The following is a 16,606-nucleotide window of genomic DNA, read 5'->3' as shown; positions in this document are numbered from 1 at the left end:
CGGTATTTTCCTCCTGCACTCCGTCAGTCGAAGGCAGGCGAGCTACTGAGTATGCGACAGGGAGCCATGTCTATTGATGAGTATCAGCAGAAGTTCTTTGATCTGCTATCCTATTGCCCCGAGATTGCTGATAGCTCAGAGATGAATTATAATCTGTTCCTTCAGGGCCTTAACCATGAGATCCATGAACGTGTGGCGGTTGGCGATGACATGTCCTATGAGGGTTTGGTGAGCCGTTGTCACCAGGCGGAGGATAGCATTCGGCGGAACAGGTCTTTCTCTCAGTCGATACCTGCTAGTTCTTTGGGTTCCCGTGCCCAATCTTTCAAGAATTCTGGATCTACTTCTTCTTCCTCTGGCTCTACTGGTGTTGTCCGTTTCGGTAAGAAGGACAAGTGTGATCACTGTGGGAAGAACCATCCATCCGAAAAGTGGCGTAGAGCTTCTGGAGCTTGTTTTTGTTGTGGAGAGACTGGTCATATCCGGAGGGATTGTCCACTGTCTGGGAGAGGCGGTTCTGGTTCTGGTTCAGGATCTGGTTCTCAGGCCACCGTTCAGCAGAGGTCACAGGGACAGCCTGCTGGGAGTTCTCATTTGAGACCACGAGCATCTGGCCAGGTGTTTGCCTTGAGGCATGATCAGGCAGTGGAGGAGAATGAGAAAGTCATCGCAGGTACATTTTTGCTTTACGGTATACCTGCTCTTGTACTTATTGATACTGGTGCATCTCATTCCTTCATTTCTGCACGTTTTGTTAAGAGGCATAAGTTACCATGCATTGCACTAGACGTAGTGATGTCTGTTTCTACTCCTACGGGCCAATCTGCTTTGGCTAAGCGTCTAGTGATGCGTTGCCCTTTAGAGTTTGAAGGGAACATTCTGTTAGCGAATCTCATGGTCCTGGCGATGGACGACTTTGATTGCATTCTGGGAATAGATATGTTGACTACCTATCGAGCTTCAGTGGACTGCTATCAGAGATTAGTACGATTTCATCCGGAGGAGAGTGAGAGCTGGTTTTTCTATGGTGAGGGAGCGCGATCGCCGATGCCTTTAGTATCGGCTTTGAGAGCCTGTAGAGCTCTAGAGTCTGGCGGGGAAGGCTACCTTATCTATGCAGTTAATTTGTCCGCTGAGAGTATTGGGATAGAGAGCATTCCTGTTGTGGATGAATTTCCAGATGTATTTCCTGATGAGATTTCGGGTTTTTCTCCTGTTAGGGAAGTCGAGTTTGGCATAGAGTTGATGCCGGGTACTTCACCTATTTCTCGAGCACCGTATCGTCTGGCTCCGTCAGAGATGCGCGAGTTGAAGAATCAGCTACAGGATCTTTTGGACAAGGGGTACATTCGTCCTAGTGTATCTCCTTGGGGAGCTCCTGTTCTTTTTGTAAAGAAGAAGGATGGGTCGATGCGGTTGTGCATTGACTATCGGTAGCTAAATCGAGTCACTATGAAGAACAAGTATCCGTTGCCTCGTATTGATGACTTGTTTGATCAGTTGCAGGGCACGTCAGTTTACTCCAAGATTGACTTGAGATCTGGGTATCATCAGTTGAGAGTCCGTGATCAGGACGTAGCCAAGACTGCATTTCGTACTCGCTATGGGCATTACGAGTTCCTAGTGATGCCATTTGGTTTGACTAATGCGCCGGCTATATTCATGGATCTGATGAACCGTGTTTTCAGGGAGTATTTGGACAAGTTTGTCGTGGTCTTCATTGACAACATCTTGGTGTATTCGCGTAATATGGAAGAGCATGTTTCTCACTTGCGGTTGGTACTGCAGACTCTTCGGGATGAGAAGTTGTACGCCAAGCTGAGCAAGTGTGAGTTCTGGATGGATATAGTGGTCTTTCTTGGCCATATCATATCCAGGGAGGGGATTTCTGTTGATCCAAGCAAGATTGAAGCGGTACTTAATTGGTCGCGTCCGACGACAGTTGCTGAGATCCGTAGTTTTCTGGGTCTAGCAGGGTATTATCGTCGCTTCATTCTGAACTTCTCTCAGTTAGCTTGACCGTTGACGCAGCTTACCCGCAAGGGTGTGGACTTCGAGTGGTCCTCCGAGTGTGAGGAGAATTTCTGTGAGCTTCGACGACGGTTGACTTCTGCGCCGGTGTTGGCATTACCGTCAGGATCTGGAGGGTATGTGGTATACACTGATTCTTCTCTTCAGAGGTTAGGTTGTGTTCTGACTCAGAATGGGCATGTGATCGCATACGCTTCTAGATAGCTGAAGCTTCACGAGGACAACTATCCAGTCCATGATTTGGAATTGGCAGCCATTGTGTTCGCTTTGAAGATCTGGCGCCATTATCTGTATGGCGATAAATTTGAGATCTTCACCGACCATAAGAGTCTCAAGTATTTGTTCACTCAGGCGGAGTTGAACATGAGGCAGAGACGTTGGATGGACTTGCTTAAAGACTATGATTGCGAAATTAAGTACCATCCGGGAGCTGCTAATCTCACCGCTGATGCTTTGTGTCGCAAGGTGCGACTATCCGCACATCAGACTTGTTCGATGTCTAGTGCGATCAGTGATTGTTGTACTTCAGGTTATACCTTCAAGCATAAGAAAGGTATGCAAAGTATCCAGATGTTTGCGATATTATCTGAGCCAGCCTTGTATTCGCGGATCCGAGATGCTCAGATGTCTAATTCGAAGACCCAGCGTTTAGCTCATCTAGCTAACGAGGGTAGCTCGTCTGGATTTCATTATCAGTCAGATGACTTTCTGTGTTTGTCTAGTAGGCTTGTGATTCCGCAGGATGAAGAGTTGCGAGAGGAGATTTTGTCTCAGGCACATCACACTAAGTTGAGTATTCATCCTGGGAGCAACAAGATGTACAAGGATCTACGTACTCGTTTTTGGTGGAAAGGAATGAAACGCAGTGTTTATCAGTTTGTTTCGAGATGTTTGGTGTGTCAGCAGGTCAAGGCAGAACACCGAAGACCTGGAGGATTGCTTCACAGTCTGCCTATTCCTGAATGGAAATGGGAGTTTATCACAATGGACTTTGTGACCCATTTGCCGTTATCCTCGAGGAGCTGTGATGCTATCTGGGTTGTGGTGGACCGACTCACCAAGTCAGCGCATTTCATTGCCTATAGCCGGGAGTACAATGTGGATCGTATGGCACGGTTGTACATTCAGGAGATCGTTCGACTTCATGGAGTTCCTGTGAGCATTGTCAGCGATCAGGACCCCAGGTTTACTTCTAGATTCTGGGGGAGTGTTCAGAGTGCGATGGGTACTACTCTCAGTTTGAGTACTGCCTATCATCCGGATACTGATGGTCAGTTGGAGCGCACTATCCGTACTTTGGAGGATATGCTTAGAGCGTGCATCATGGATTTTGGTTAAGCCTGGCAGGATCACTTGTCGTTGATCGAGTTCGCGTACAACAACAGCTATCATACTAGTATTGGGATGGCACCTTTTGAGGCGTTGTACGGGCGACGTTGTCGTACTCCACTCTTCTGGGAAGAAGTGGGGGAGAGACAGGCTGAGGGACCAGAGTTTATCCAGCAGACGATAGACATTGTTGATCAGATCAAAAAACGGATTAAGATTGCACAGGATCGTTAGGCCAGCTATGCTAATACCAAGCGTAGGCCATTGCAGTTCGATGTCGGGGAGAAAGTATTTCTGAGAGTGTCACCTTTCCGCAAGATTCTCAGATTCGGCCTTAAGGGCAAGTTATCTCCCAGGTTTATCGGTCCGTTTGAGATCTTGGAGAGCATTGGCGATTTGGCTTATCGACTAGCTTTGCCACCGCATCTATCCAGTATTCACGACGTGTTCCACGTATCTCTGTTGCGACGGTATGTGGCGGATGAATCTCAAATTCTGCAGCGGTCTGAGGTTCAGGTGAACAAGGATTTGACCTATGTTGAGAAACCTATTCGTATCCTGGATTATAAGGATAATGTTTTACGGAACAAATTCATTCCTTTGGTTTTAGTTCAGTGGCAGCGCCGAGGCACTGAGGAAGCTACTTGGGAGCTTGAGGACAGGATGCGTGAAGACCATCCTGAGTTGTTTTGATTTCATTCTTAAGTTGTATTCAGTTGCAAACTCTGTAAACGTTTGATTTGAATAAAGAATGTTTCTGATTTCTGTATTGCATTCAGTACTTAAGATCTGATTTCGAGGACGAAATATCTTAAGTGGGGGAGGATGTAGTAGCCCGTAACCAAAATTAGTAATTAAGGAATTAATCATAATAACTTGGATAGAGTTCGGAAGTTCCGAAGGTGAGTTCGGAAGTTTCGAACAGGATCGGAAGCTCCGATGCAGGATCGGAAGCTCCGATGGTATTACGTCAGGCGTGACGTGTGGCAAGATCGAAAGCTCCGATCACCCCTATCCAAAGTCAACAAGTGATATTTTGACACGTGGCAGATCATGATCTTCGGAAGCTCTGATGGCAGGATCGGACGTTTCGATCGAGGTTCGGATGTTCCGATAGAGGTTCGGACCTTCCGATCGAGGATCGGAAGCTCCGATCGTTGTCTATAAATAGAAGGCCGAGAATTCATTTTCAATTGCCAATTCCGGATTTCTTCTGTACTCTAGTCGTATTTGAGTTGTTCTAGCCTTCCTAGGCTTGACCTGGGAGTCGTCAAGGCGTTCGATAATCGTAGCGGAGTTGTGCCCAAGTTCTGGAGGCATCGACATCAAAGGGCTAACGACGGACGAAGGTATAGCTTTTGCTTCCTATAAATATTTAGGAGTATGCAATAGCTTAGTTAAGGCTTTTAGAGCGCTTTAATGATAGTAGTATCATTTGGCAGTGTAGAGCAGACTATAGGCGTGGACCTAGAGTTGGTAGAGCTTGCACTGTTTTGAGGTACGGAAGTACTGTTCGAGATATCCTGACTGAGTATGCATGTATTATGTGACTGCATGGTTTATATGTCATTGATTTATGCTGCATTCATTTGCATACTGAGCTATCTCCTTCGAGATGTCTGTTAGTAGGGTTGTACCCTATCCTGTTAGTGGATGGACTTCCATGGCTTTGGGTCCGGCATATCCACTGGTATTATGGTATGGGAGCCACCTCCTGAAGCGACGGCACAGCGTGCTACATACCAGGGCCCGGTCTGTCTCTGTTATCTGATCCTTGACCTCGAGTTTATAGGGAGTTCACTTTGCATGCATGTATACTCATACTCTCGTACTGAGCGTTTTATGCTCACGTCTCGTACTCTGTGTTTCTGAACACCCTATTCCATGGGGCAGGTTTGCGATTGGACGAGGCGGGTGGATCCAAGAGGGGCTAGTCAGTGGTTGACCAGCTGGAGCTTCGTCTAGGTTTTATTTCTGTTGTTTTGAGGTTGATACAGCTATTCGATTTGGTTGTATATTATTTGGATAAATTACAGATTCCTTTCCTTGGGATTGTATTTATTTATGGTTTCCGCAGTTTTATTCTGATATCTGTTTAATTAAGTTAATTGCATGCCTAAGTTCTGTTAGTAGGTGATCCGGGTAAGTGTCCCTAAAAAATAGGTCAGTAAAAATTCTGAATTTTTTACTTTTCACTCACATACTGTTACGCTGTCAAAATTTTGAGAGCTCTCCCGACCTGGACTCTCTGTGCCCGACCTGCCTGTATTGTTTCCGAGCTACCCCCACTGCAACCCTTCTATTTGTAAGTTCTACCTCCCTTTCTTTAGGTTGGTTAATATGTCATCCCCGGATGAATCTTCTGTTAGAGAAATATTAGAATTTGTTGAAACACCCCTCTTTTCATCTGACAACCCCGAGCCCTCCGATTCTAATAATCCATGCTCAGAGCTGGATTTATCGGAGAACCGAGCGGAAAAATTAAAGCGACTGCACAAACTCAGGTCGGATGAAGCCCGATTAGCTGCTAAGGGAAAACCATGGTTTGAGGTACTGGCTTCCCACTTAAGTCCAGACCTGGGTCCCTTCATAAGGGAGAGATCAAGCATGCCTGATGCTTATGATCTCATAATCCCGAGCCGTAAAGACCGAGCTCACAAACCACCCCCTAACTATTTAAGCTTCAGTCTAGATCAAGTAAAGATGGGCTTAAGATTTCCCCTCCCGAGCTGTGTGTCACACTTGTGTCAATACTTTTGCGTGTGTCCCAGTCAATTATCCCCAAACTCTTTTAGCTCAATTCTATCCTTAGGTGTCCTCTTTTGTTTCTTCCGAATTCCGCTAGACATAGGAAATTTTACCTATTTTATACAAATTAAGAAAACCGTCCCGGGCCGCTTTTATATTTCCATGCGACCCGAATACCCTTTTTTGAAGGGCAAGCCTAGCTCGCACAAGGGTTGGACAAAAAGGTATTTTTTTGTTAAACCTAATCAGCCCTGGGAATGTTGATCGAACAGGGCCATGAATTTCACAACCCCCGAACCCCCAGCTCTACCTACTCATGACTTCACTAATTTCATCAACACCATGTCCGCTCAAACCTTTGATATCGAGAGCCTAATCGGGGATGATCTGCTCTGCCATTATGGCTTCAGTGGGAAAAGAGAGGAGATCGTAGGGGATGTAGGTAGTACCCCTGTACCCATACTACCTTTATTTAATTATATTTTCAATTTATTTGATTGTTACTTTTATTTGTTCAGACGACAGGATCAGATCTGCAGCCATGCCTGCTAATTTCAGAGCTGCCTTAAAGAATATAAAGAGGAATAAAACCGAAGATGAGGCCGGTACTCATCCTGAGCCCCCTCCTATCGAGCCATCCAAGAAGAAAAACTCAAAGGCCAAGGATCATCATAGCGCTAGTGCGTCCGAGCTTCAGCAACCACCCCTGTCTCCTCTTCCCGAGCTCGTGGCAAGGAAGTGTTGGAAAACGCGGCGATCAGATCAATTAGGATTGATACCCGGTGCACCGGAAGTTTAAAATTTTTATATATGGAACGATTCCATAATGGGTATCAACCTTACGATTAAATTGTGTGTGTAAAAATTAAATAACGATTATAAAATTTTTACCTTTAATCTCGAATCGAGATTTTGGACACCAACAGATTTCTCTGCTCTTGTTGTATATCCCTGGAACTGATGGACGAACTGTTCTTCAATCAGGTCCACGAACGGATATTTAATCCCTCTGATAGATTGCACTAGAAAATCTATCAGAAGTTTCTACGAAGAGAATTAACGAATTTGATCCGTTAAACCAGACTGTAATTCAAAATCACAGGCTGGATTTTTCTCGAGTAGACAGGGAGGGGGGCGGCCACTCTTGTTAGAAAATACTTAGGTTTTCGAAAATTGTGACCTGTTGTATGTAATTTCTGTACTGCAATAACTTATTTATAATGTAGGCCACTAACAGCTTAGGGCCCATTAGTCATAAGTTCAAGCCCGACAAGCAAAGCCCGCATGTTCAGAAATTAATATAAAATTCATCGTGACTCCAATTGATAAACCGATTTCACCAATGTGCACAGAAACCATTTCTGCACCTTTTAAAGTCAAGATAAATTTTTCTGAATCCGAATTCAGTGATTTCCAAAAATGGCCATCCCTATGTCATTTTAGGAAATCTTACTCCTCTACTCTTAAATAAGAAGTCCAACTTCTTCGTTCATTAAATTTAACTCTTTAAATTTAACTATCTCAACGGGGATTAAAAATCCATTACACTGTGTGACCCTCAATGGTTCAGGGATACAGCTAGCCGTGGGCTCACAACTCCTTGTGACTCGGAACAACAATTTCCGACTTGCCCATCGAATCATGGTATGAGCGCCTAGCAACATCGCCCCATGATTCCCTAGGTATCACTGATAGTGCCTACAAGAACCAGTAGATTTTGGTTAGCGTACAGTACGGTCCCTTCATCCGTATATCCCGATCGAATCAACAACCATTGGTATATCGAGAGTCGCTCGAGATTCAATAACTATGCAATACATCTTGAAGATCAAATAGTGACATCGCATGTGCTACTAAGAAACCATTTCTTAAATCACATCATGTACTCTGGCCAGAGATTCGTCACACTAATATTTCCTCAGATCGCATAGGATATCCACACTCGCAAGTATGTGGTGAATCCTTGACAACAAAGCATCGACTCTTATATGTGTTGTAACTGTACCCAATCCCGACACCTGATGACCCCAATAGAGTCGGTAAACGAGTCAAAGCACAGTACTAGCATATAGAGTCTCAATGATGTCTCAAGTAGTAAGGACTAATGGTGTACAACCAAAACCGCGGACTATATCCACTCGATAAGTGATAACCACTTGGAAAGTCCGGATAGGGTAGTTCGATCATTCACATATGAATATCCATTTGCATGCTTTGAACATCTCTATGTTCCCTACCAATGAAACGTGGTACTCTGAATCGCAAATGCTAGTCTCAAGCTCGAGCGATCCTTATCCTTATTATCGGACGGCTCAATCGACTAGGAACAGTTTAGAATATACAGTGACTATAAGATGTGTTACATGATAGACATCTCCATGTTCTACCACATCTTACATACACTATAGTATATTCAAGGTCTTTATCAAAACAACAATAGTATATCACAATATCACAATATGAAGAAAGACAAAGTCATTGCCATTAATAAAAGTGTAAATTATATTAAACAAAAGATTGTTTATACAAAGAGTCATCAAAGCCCTTAGCCACAAGTTGGCTCATCGGGCACCCACTCTTTCAATCTCCCACTTGCCCTATGGCCAACTAGTCATACTACGTAGACCCATTGCTTCGCGATGTTTGTCAAATAATGGTCCTGGCAAGGGCTTAGTAAGTGGATCAGCGATATTGTCTGCAGAGGCCACTCTTTCGACAGTGATGTCTCCTCTTTCCACAATCTCCCGGATGATGTGGTATTTCCTCAGTACGTGTTTGGATCTTTGATGAGACCTTGGTTCCTTTGCCTGAGCAACGGCACCCGTGTTGTCACAGTACACCGGGACTGGACCAACAACTTCAGGAATGACGCCCAACTCTTGGACGAAATTCCTCATCCAAACGGCCTCTTTAGCAGCAGCTGATGCTGCAATGTATTCTGCTTCAGTGGTGGAATCCGCTGTGGTGTCCTGCTTGGAACTCTTCCAAGAGACAGCACCGCCATTGAGCATGAACACAAATCCAGAGGTTGACTTCGAGTCATCCACGTCACTTTGGAAGCTAGAGTCGGTATAGCCTTCCAATTTTAGTTCTCTTCCTCCATATACCATGAACATATTCTTAGTCCTTCGTAAGTACTTAAGAATGTCCTTCACGGCTTTCCAATGCATTTGACCGGGATTAGCTTGATATCTGCTCGTGACACTCAGAGCAAATGCTACATTCGGTCTGGTAGATATCATCCCGTACATGATACTACCTATGGCTGACGCATATGGTACATGTGTCATTTTCTCTATCTCTTCATCAGTCTTGGGACACATAGACTTGGATAGAGAAACTCCATGACACATGGGTAGATGTCCTCTCTTGGACCCATCCATTGAAAACCGTTTCAATATGGTGTCAATGTAGGTTGATTGAGTGAGTCCTATCATTCTCTTAGATCTATCTCTATAGATCTGTATCCCAAGAATATAGGATGCCTCACCCAAATCCTTCATCGAGAATCTACCTGATAACCATATCTTTGTTGACTGCAACATCCCTACATCATTCCCAATCAGTAGGATGTCATCAACATAAAGTACTAAGAATGTCACAGCATCCTTAACTACTTTCTTGTACACGCATGGTTCCTCCGTATTCTTGATGAAACCAAAATCTTTTATTGTTTCATCAAATTTTTGGTTCCAACTTCTTGATGCTTGTTTTAGACCATAAATTGATATCTGAAGCTTGCATACCTTATGCTCGCTTCCCATGGATGTGTACCCCTCAGGCTGCTTCATATAGATTTCTTCCTTAATGTCTCCATTAAGAAAAGCAGTCTTCACATCCATTTGCCATATCTCATAGTCATACCATGCAGCTATGGCAATAAGAATTCTTATGGACTTGAACATTGCAACTGGTGAAAAGGTTTCATCATAGTCAACTCCTTGTCTTTGAGTATAACCTTTTGCCACCAATCGCGCCTTGTAGGTCAATACATTACCATCAGGCTCAAGCTTTCTCTTGTAGATCCATTTACACCCTATTGGAACAATTCCATCGGGAGGATCTACTAAAGACCAAACTTGGTTTGTATGCATCGAATCTATTTCCGACTGCATAGCTTCAAGCCATAAATTTTAATCCGCATCAGAAATTGCTTCCTTGAAGTTTCTTGGATCACATCCAACATCGGGTTCATCTTGATCCCCTTCAAGAAGAAGACCATATCGAATAGGAGGTCTAGAAGTCCTCTCGGATCTTCTAGGTACAGGCGTGTCCAGCAATGGTTCCTGAGGTGTAGGATCGTTATTTTGTATTTTGGGTTCTTCTCGAATTTCTTCGAGTTCCATCATCTCGCCTTTCTTATCCAATAAGAACTCCTTCTCCAAGAAGGTGGCATTCTTTGAAACAAACACCTTTGTTTCAGCAGGATAATAGAAATAATATCCGATTGAATTCTTCGGATACCCTACAAAATAACATAAGCTGGATCGACTATCCAATTTATCTCCCACTGTCCGCTTCACGTAAGCAGGACATCCCCAAATCCTCAAGTACGAATACTTAGGAGTTTTGCCATTCCATAACTCGTATGGTGTTTTGTCCACTGCTTTAGTGTGGACGTTGTTCAACAACAATACCGCCGTTTCAAGCGCATAGCCCCAAAACGAAGGTGGAAGCTCAGTGAAGCTCATCATGGATCGAACCTTGTCCAACAAAGTTCGATTACGATGCTCCGATACACCATTAAGCTGTGGTGTCATAGGAGGAGTCCACTGAGAGAGAATCCCATTCTCTTTTAGATAGTCCAAAAACTCGGTACTCAAGTATTCTCCACCTCGATCCGATCGAAGTGCTTTAATACTTTTATCTAGCTTGTTTTCTACTTCAGCCTTGAATTCTTTGAACTTTTCAAATGCTTCAGACTTATATTTCATTAAATATAAATACCCATACCTTGAATAATCATCAGTAAAGGTAATGAAGTAGGTGTGGCCATATTGAGTCCCAACTCTAAATGGACCACAAACATCTGTATGGATCAAATCCAACAGATTTTGACTACGCTCAGGTTTCCCCTTAAAAGGAGATTTAGTCATTTTTCCTTTTAGGCAGGATTCACAAGTAGGTAGAGAGTTAATATCAGACATATCAAACATGCCCTCTCCCACTAGCTTGTTCATCCTCCTTGAGGAAATATGACCTAGCCTAGCGTGCCAAAGGTTTGCCGGGTTTTGGCTATCGATTTTCTTTTTGTTTGTTGTTGCCGGTTTATCAACATAATTTATTGGAACGTCTTTTAGTTTTAAGTTGTATAGATCATTTCCAATCAAACATTCATTCTTGTAAATATTGCAAATCCCATTCAAAAAATTGCAAGAATAACCATCTCTATCAAGCATAGAAACAGAAATAATGTTTTTAATCAAATCCGGAACAAATAAAACATCTCTTAAAAGTAACTTAAAACCGTTCTGCAAAATTAAATAAACATCTCCCACGGCTTTTGCTTCAACTCTGGAACCATTTCCGAGCCTCAGCTGGGTCTCACCCATCCTAAGCCTGCGACTTCTTGTCATCACCTGCAAATAATTGCAAATGTGAGATCCACATCTGGTATCCAATACCCAAGAAGTAGTATTAAGTGAAACATTTATTTCAATATAGAACATACCCTTTGCAGTTCGCAACTGCTCTAGATATTCCTTGCAGTTACGCTTCCAATGACCGGGCTTCTTGCAGTAATGGCAAACATCCTTGGATTTTTCCATGTTTGAAGCCTTTGTCTTGTACTTCTTCTCGGGTTCGATTTTCTTGGGTGGGGCAGAACGTTTCTTACCCTTTGTACTTGGCCCCTTCTTAGCAGAAGAAGAGGAGCCCACCAAGAAAGCCGGTTTATCCTTCTTTAATGTGGATTCATATGTCACAAGCATATTGACCATCTCTTCAAGGGAGGCCTCTATCTTGTTCATATTGAAATTTACCACAAATCCGTCAAACGAAGAAGGAAGAGACAGAAGTAGTAAGTCCACGTTGAGTTCATGCTCCAACACCAAATCAAGGGTTACCAACTTCTGTATGAGCCAAATCACTCGTACCCCATGATCACGGACCAAAGTCCCTTCACGCATGCGACACGTCATTAGCTCCTTTACAGTAGCAAACCTTTCAGCCTTCGATTGAGCCCCAAAAAGTTCCTTGAGTTGAACGTGAATGTCAGCAGCATTCACGGTGTCCTCAAATCGCCTCTGGAGTTCATCAGACATCGAGGCTTGCATATAGCATTTGGTCTTGATATCATGGTCCCACCATGTATCAAGCTTGGCTAACTCCTCCGGACTTACGTCAGCTGGTGCTTCCTTCGGAGGAGATTTTTCTAACACGTAGAGCATCTTCTCCGAAGTCAAGACAATCTTCAACTTACGGAACCATTCCGTATAGTTTGCGCCAGTCAACTTATTTTTTTCGAGGATCGAGAAAAGTGGATTACGCGAATTCATCTTATGAAATACTGAAAAGAAACAGACAAATATCAGTGATTGTTTAAGCAATTTACTAAGACATAAAATAGGCGAATTTTATTTTATGAATCTCACTCCCACTATTTTAACGATTTCACTACCCTCTAGTGAAAACGGAAAACTGTTTTCCTTAGTGAGAACATGGAGTCCAATTGACAAACTTATGGTCCCGAATAATATCAGCCAATCATAATTTTCAAATGGTAGAGCCCAATTGCTTCCAAAGCAACCTCCATGTTTTTACCTCATGTCCAATAAAGGCCCAATAATATGACGCCGTTTATTGTGACATGTCAAGATGACCCATCAATATTAAGTTGTGATGGACGGTCGTCATGTGGATCCCCCAATAATATGAGCCGATCCCATGGGAGTTCCACCCAACTTACAACATGTGTCGATCCAATGTACAGCTTTCCGACGAACAGGCCCCCCCAATAATATGAGCCGGACCGTATCCGCGGGTAGCATCTCATACATTGATCATTGATGGAAGGTAGGAACATTTAAACAAATTTAAATTTTCTTTATTTATCTTGATATCAATTTTAAATCATATTTAAAATGAGGGATTTTTAATTATAAAAATTTGTCTCATCATTTTTAAAAAATTTTTATGCTTGCCGGATTCACACAATTATGTCTAAAACATGCATACAACTATAATATCACATATTATATAGGATGATCGATTCCATTTCTAATCGACCCGTGGTTGCCAATCACGAGTCTTAGTCCAATCCTAGGTAATATGCAGTATGCAATGCAATCCTATTACATTTGCTTCCAATTTACATTTCTTCTGTCTTTATTGTCTGCTGGGCCCACCTCTATCTTCAAATCTTGATCTCCCACTAAATCTAATGTATTTACAATAAATAACAATGACAAGTAGGGGATACATTTTTAAGGGGTGGGAACGGGCCATAAACCAAGCCCACTTTTATTACATATGACATTCATATTTGGGCCATAAACTAGGCCCATTAATAAAACCAACAAAAATAAAAAACTAATGTAAATTCCTAACATACACCTACAAAATTGGTCATGGCAATCGATCATCCTTATCCAATAACATTTAATTCAAAATTAATTTATTGGATAACATGCAATGGCAATTTAAATTTAAAAGGATAAAATCATATTTCATACATAAAATCTTATTTTACATACAAAATCATATTTTATCTTTTTATCAAATAAAATCATATTTTATCTATAAAATCCAATTTTATACATAAAATCATATTTTACTCAATATATCCATAAGATCATATCTTATCATCAATTGTACCAAAAATAATTAATTTCAAAATTCAATTAAAGGATAAAATATTAAAATTTTCCAAAAATTCAAATTTATCCAAAAATCAATTTTAAAATTTTCGGACTCGAACAATTCGATCCGACGCCTCGTGGACCAATCAAAACAATTTTCGATCGGACCGAAAATAGAATTTTAACATATTAAAATTTAATTTAAAAAATTAAAAATAATTTTTTTTCCCGCGGGCCGCCCGGGACATTCCCGGGCCGGGCAGCCCGGCTGCCCCTAGGGCAGCGCCGAGCGCTGCCCTGCGCTGCGCCGGGCAGCGCCGTGCGCCGCCCTGTGCAGCGCCGTGCGCTGCCCGGGGCAGCGACGATCGCTGCCCCTGCCCCAGGCAGCGATCCAATCGCTGCCCAGGTTTTTGCCCGAAAAAAAATATTTTTATTTTAAAATATTTATTTTGTTTCAAAAACCGAGGCCTAAAATTTTTTTGTACAATCGATTAATTTAATCGCTTGATCTGAGCAACCTGGCTCTGATACCACTGTTGGAGAACGCGGCGATCAGATCAATTAAGATTGATACCCGGTGCAGCGGAAGTTTAAAATTTTTATATATGGAACGATTCCATAATGGGTATCAACCTTACGATTAAATTGTGTGTGTAAAAATTAAATAACGATTATAAAATTTTTACCTTTAATCTCGAATCGAGATTTTGGACACCAACAGATTTCTCTGCTCTTGTTATATATCCCTGGAACTGATGGACGAACTGTTCTTCAATCAGGTCCACGAACGGATATTTAATACCTCTGATAGATTGCACTAGAAAATCTATCAGAAGTTTCTACGAAGAGAATTAACGAATTTGATCCGTTAAACCAGACTGTAATTCAAAATCACAGGCTGGATTTTTCTCGAGTAGACAGGGAGGGGGGCGGCCACTCTTGTTAGAAAATACTTAGGTTTTCGAAAATTGTGACTTGTTGTATGTAATTTCTGTACTGCAATAACTTATTTATAATGTAGGCCACTAACAGCTTAGGGCCCATTAGTCATAAGTTCAAGCCCGACAAGCAAAGCCCGCATGTTCAGAAATTAATATAAAATTCATCGTGACTCCGATTGATAAACCGATTTCACCAATGTGCACAGAAACCATTTCTGCACCTTTTAAAGTCAAGATAAATTTTTCTGAATCCGAATTCAGTGATTTCCAAAAATGCCCATCCCTATGTCATTTTAGGAAATCTTACTCCTCTACTCTTAAATAAGAAGTCCAACTTCTTCGTTCATTAAATTTAACTCTTTAAATTTAACTATCTCAACGGGGATTAAAAATCCATTACACTGTGTGACCCTCAATGGTTCAGGGATAAGCCGTGGGCTCACAACTCCTTGTGACTCGGAACAACAATTTCCGACTTGCCCATCGAATCATGGTATGAGCGCCTAGCAACATCGCCCCATGATTCCATAGGTATCACTGATAGTGCCTACAAGAACCAGTAGATTTTGGTTAGCGTACAGTACGGTCCCTTCATCCATATATCCCGATCGAATCAACAACCATTGGTATATCGAGAGTCGCTCGAGATTCGATAACTATGCAATACATCTTGAAGATCAAATAGTGACATCGCATGTGCTACTAAGAAACCATTTCTTAAATCACATCATGTACTCTGGCCAGAGATTCGTCACACTAATATCTCCTCAGATCGCATAGGATATCCACACTCGCAAGTATGTGGTGAATCCTTGACAACAAAGCATCGACTCCTATATGTGTTGTAACTGTACCCAATCCCGACACCTGATGACCCCAATAGAGTCAGTAAATGAGTCAAAGCACAGTACTAGCATATAGAGTCTCAATGATGTCTCAAGTAGTAAGGACTAATGGTGTACAACCAAAACCGCGGACTATATCCACTCGATAAGTGATAACCACTTGGAAAGTCCGGATAGGGTAGTTCGATCATTCATCATATGAATATCCATTTGCATGCTTCGAACATCTCTATGTTCCCTACCAATGAAACGTGGTACTCTGCATCGCAAATGCTTAATCTCAAGCTCGATCGATCCTTATCCTTATTATCGGACGGCTCAATCGACTAGGAACAGTTTAGAATATACAGTGACTATAATATGTGTTTCATTATAGACATCTCCATGTTCAACCACATCTTACATACACTATAGTATATTCAAGGTCTTTATCAAAACAACAATAGTATATCACAATATCACAATATGAAGAAAGACAAAGTCATTGCCATTAATAAAAGTGTAAATTATATTAAACAAAAGATTGTTTATACAAAGAGTCATCAAAGCCCTTAGCCACAAGTTGGCTCACCGGGCACCCACTCTTTCAGGAAGCGGTAGTGGAGTTCGAATCCCTACCTGATACTGAGCCTAAAGGAATGCCTAATATGCCCGGGGTCCCTGATATGTCATTTTTCTCAAAGCCCGACCCTCAAGGGTGCCTGGGCATAATGCAGAACTTGATTTCCCGCTCTGACCTAAAGATCCTACAAGCGGTGCCCAACTTGGAAGCCGAACAAAACTTCTCCATGGCAACTTTGCAGCTACGTTGCGATTTTTCTAACTTAATTTATATACTGAACTGCCTTTGACCGAGCTAGCCTTTATCCCTTATATTTTCACAGGCTTTAGCTTGGGGAGGGGAAATTACTAG

The sequence above is a fragment of the Henckelia pumila genome, chromosome 4 (genome assembly GCF_033568475.1).
Source record: "Henckelia pumila isolate YLH828 chromosome 4, ASM3356847v2, whole genome shotgun sequence".
Classification (NCBI taxonomy): domain Eukaryota; kingdom Viridiplantae; phylum Streptophyta; class Magnoliopsida; order Lamiales; family Gesneriaceae; genus Henckelia; species Henckelia pumila.
This window is presented reverse-complemented; position numbering follows the sequence as displayed.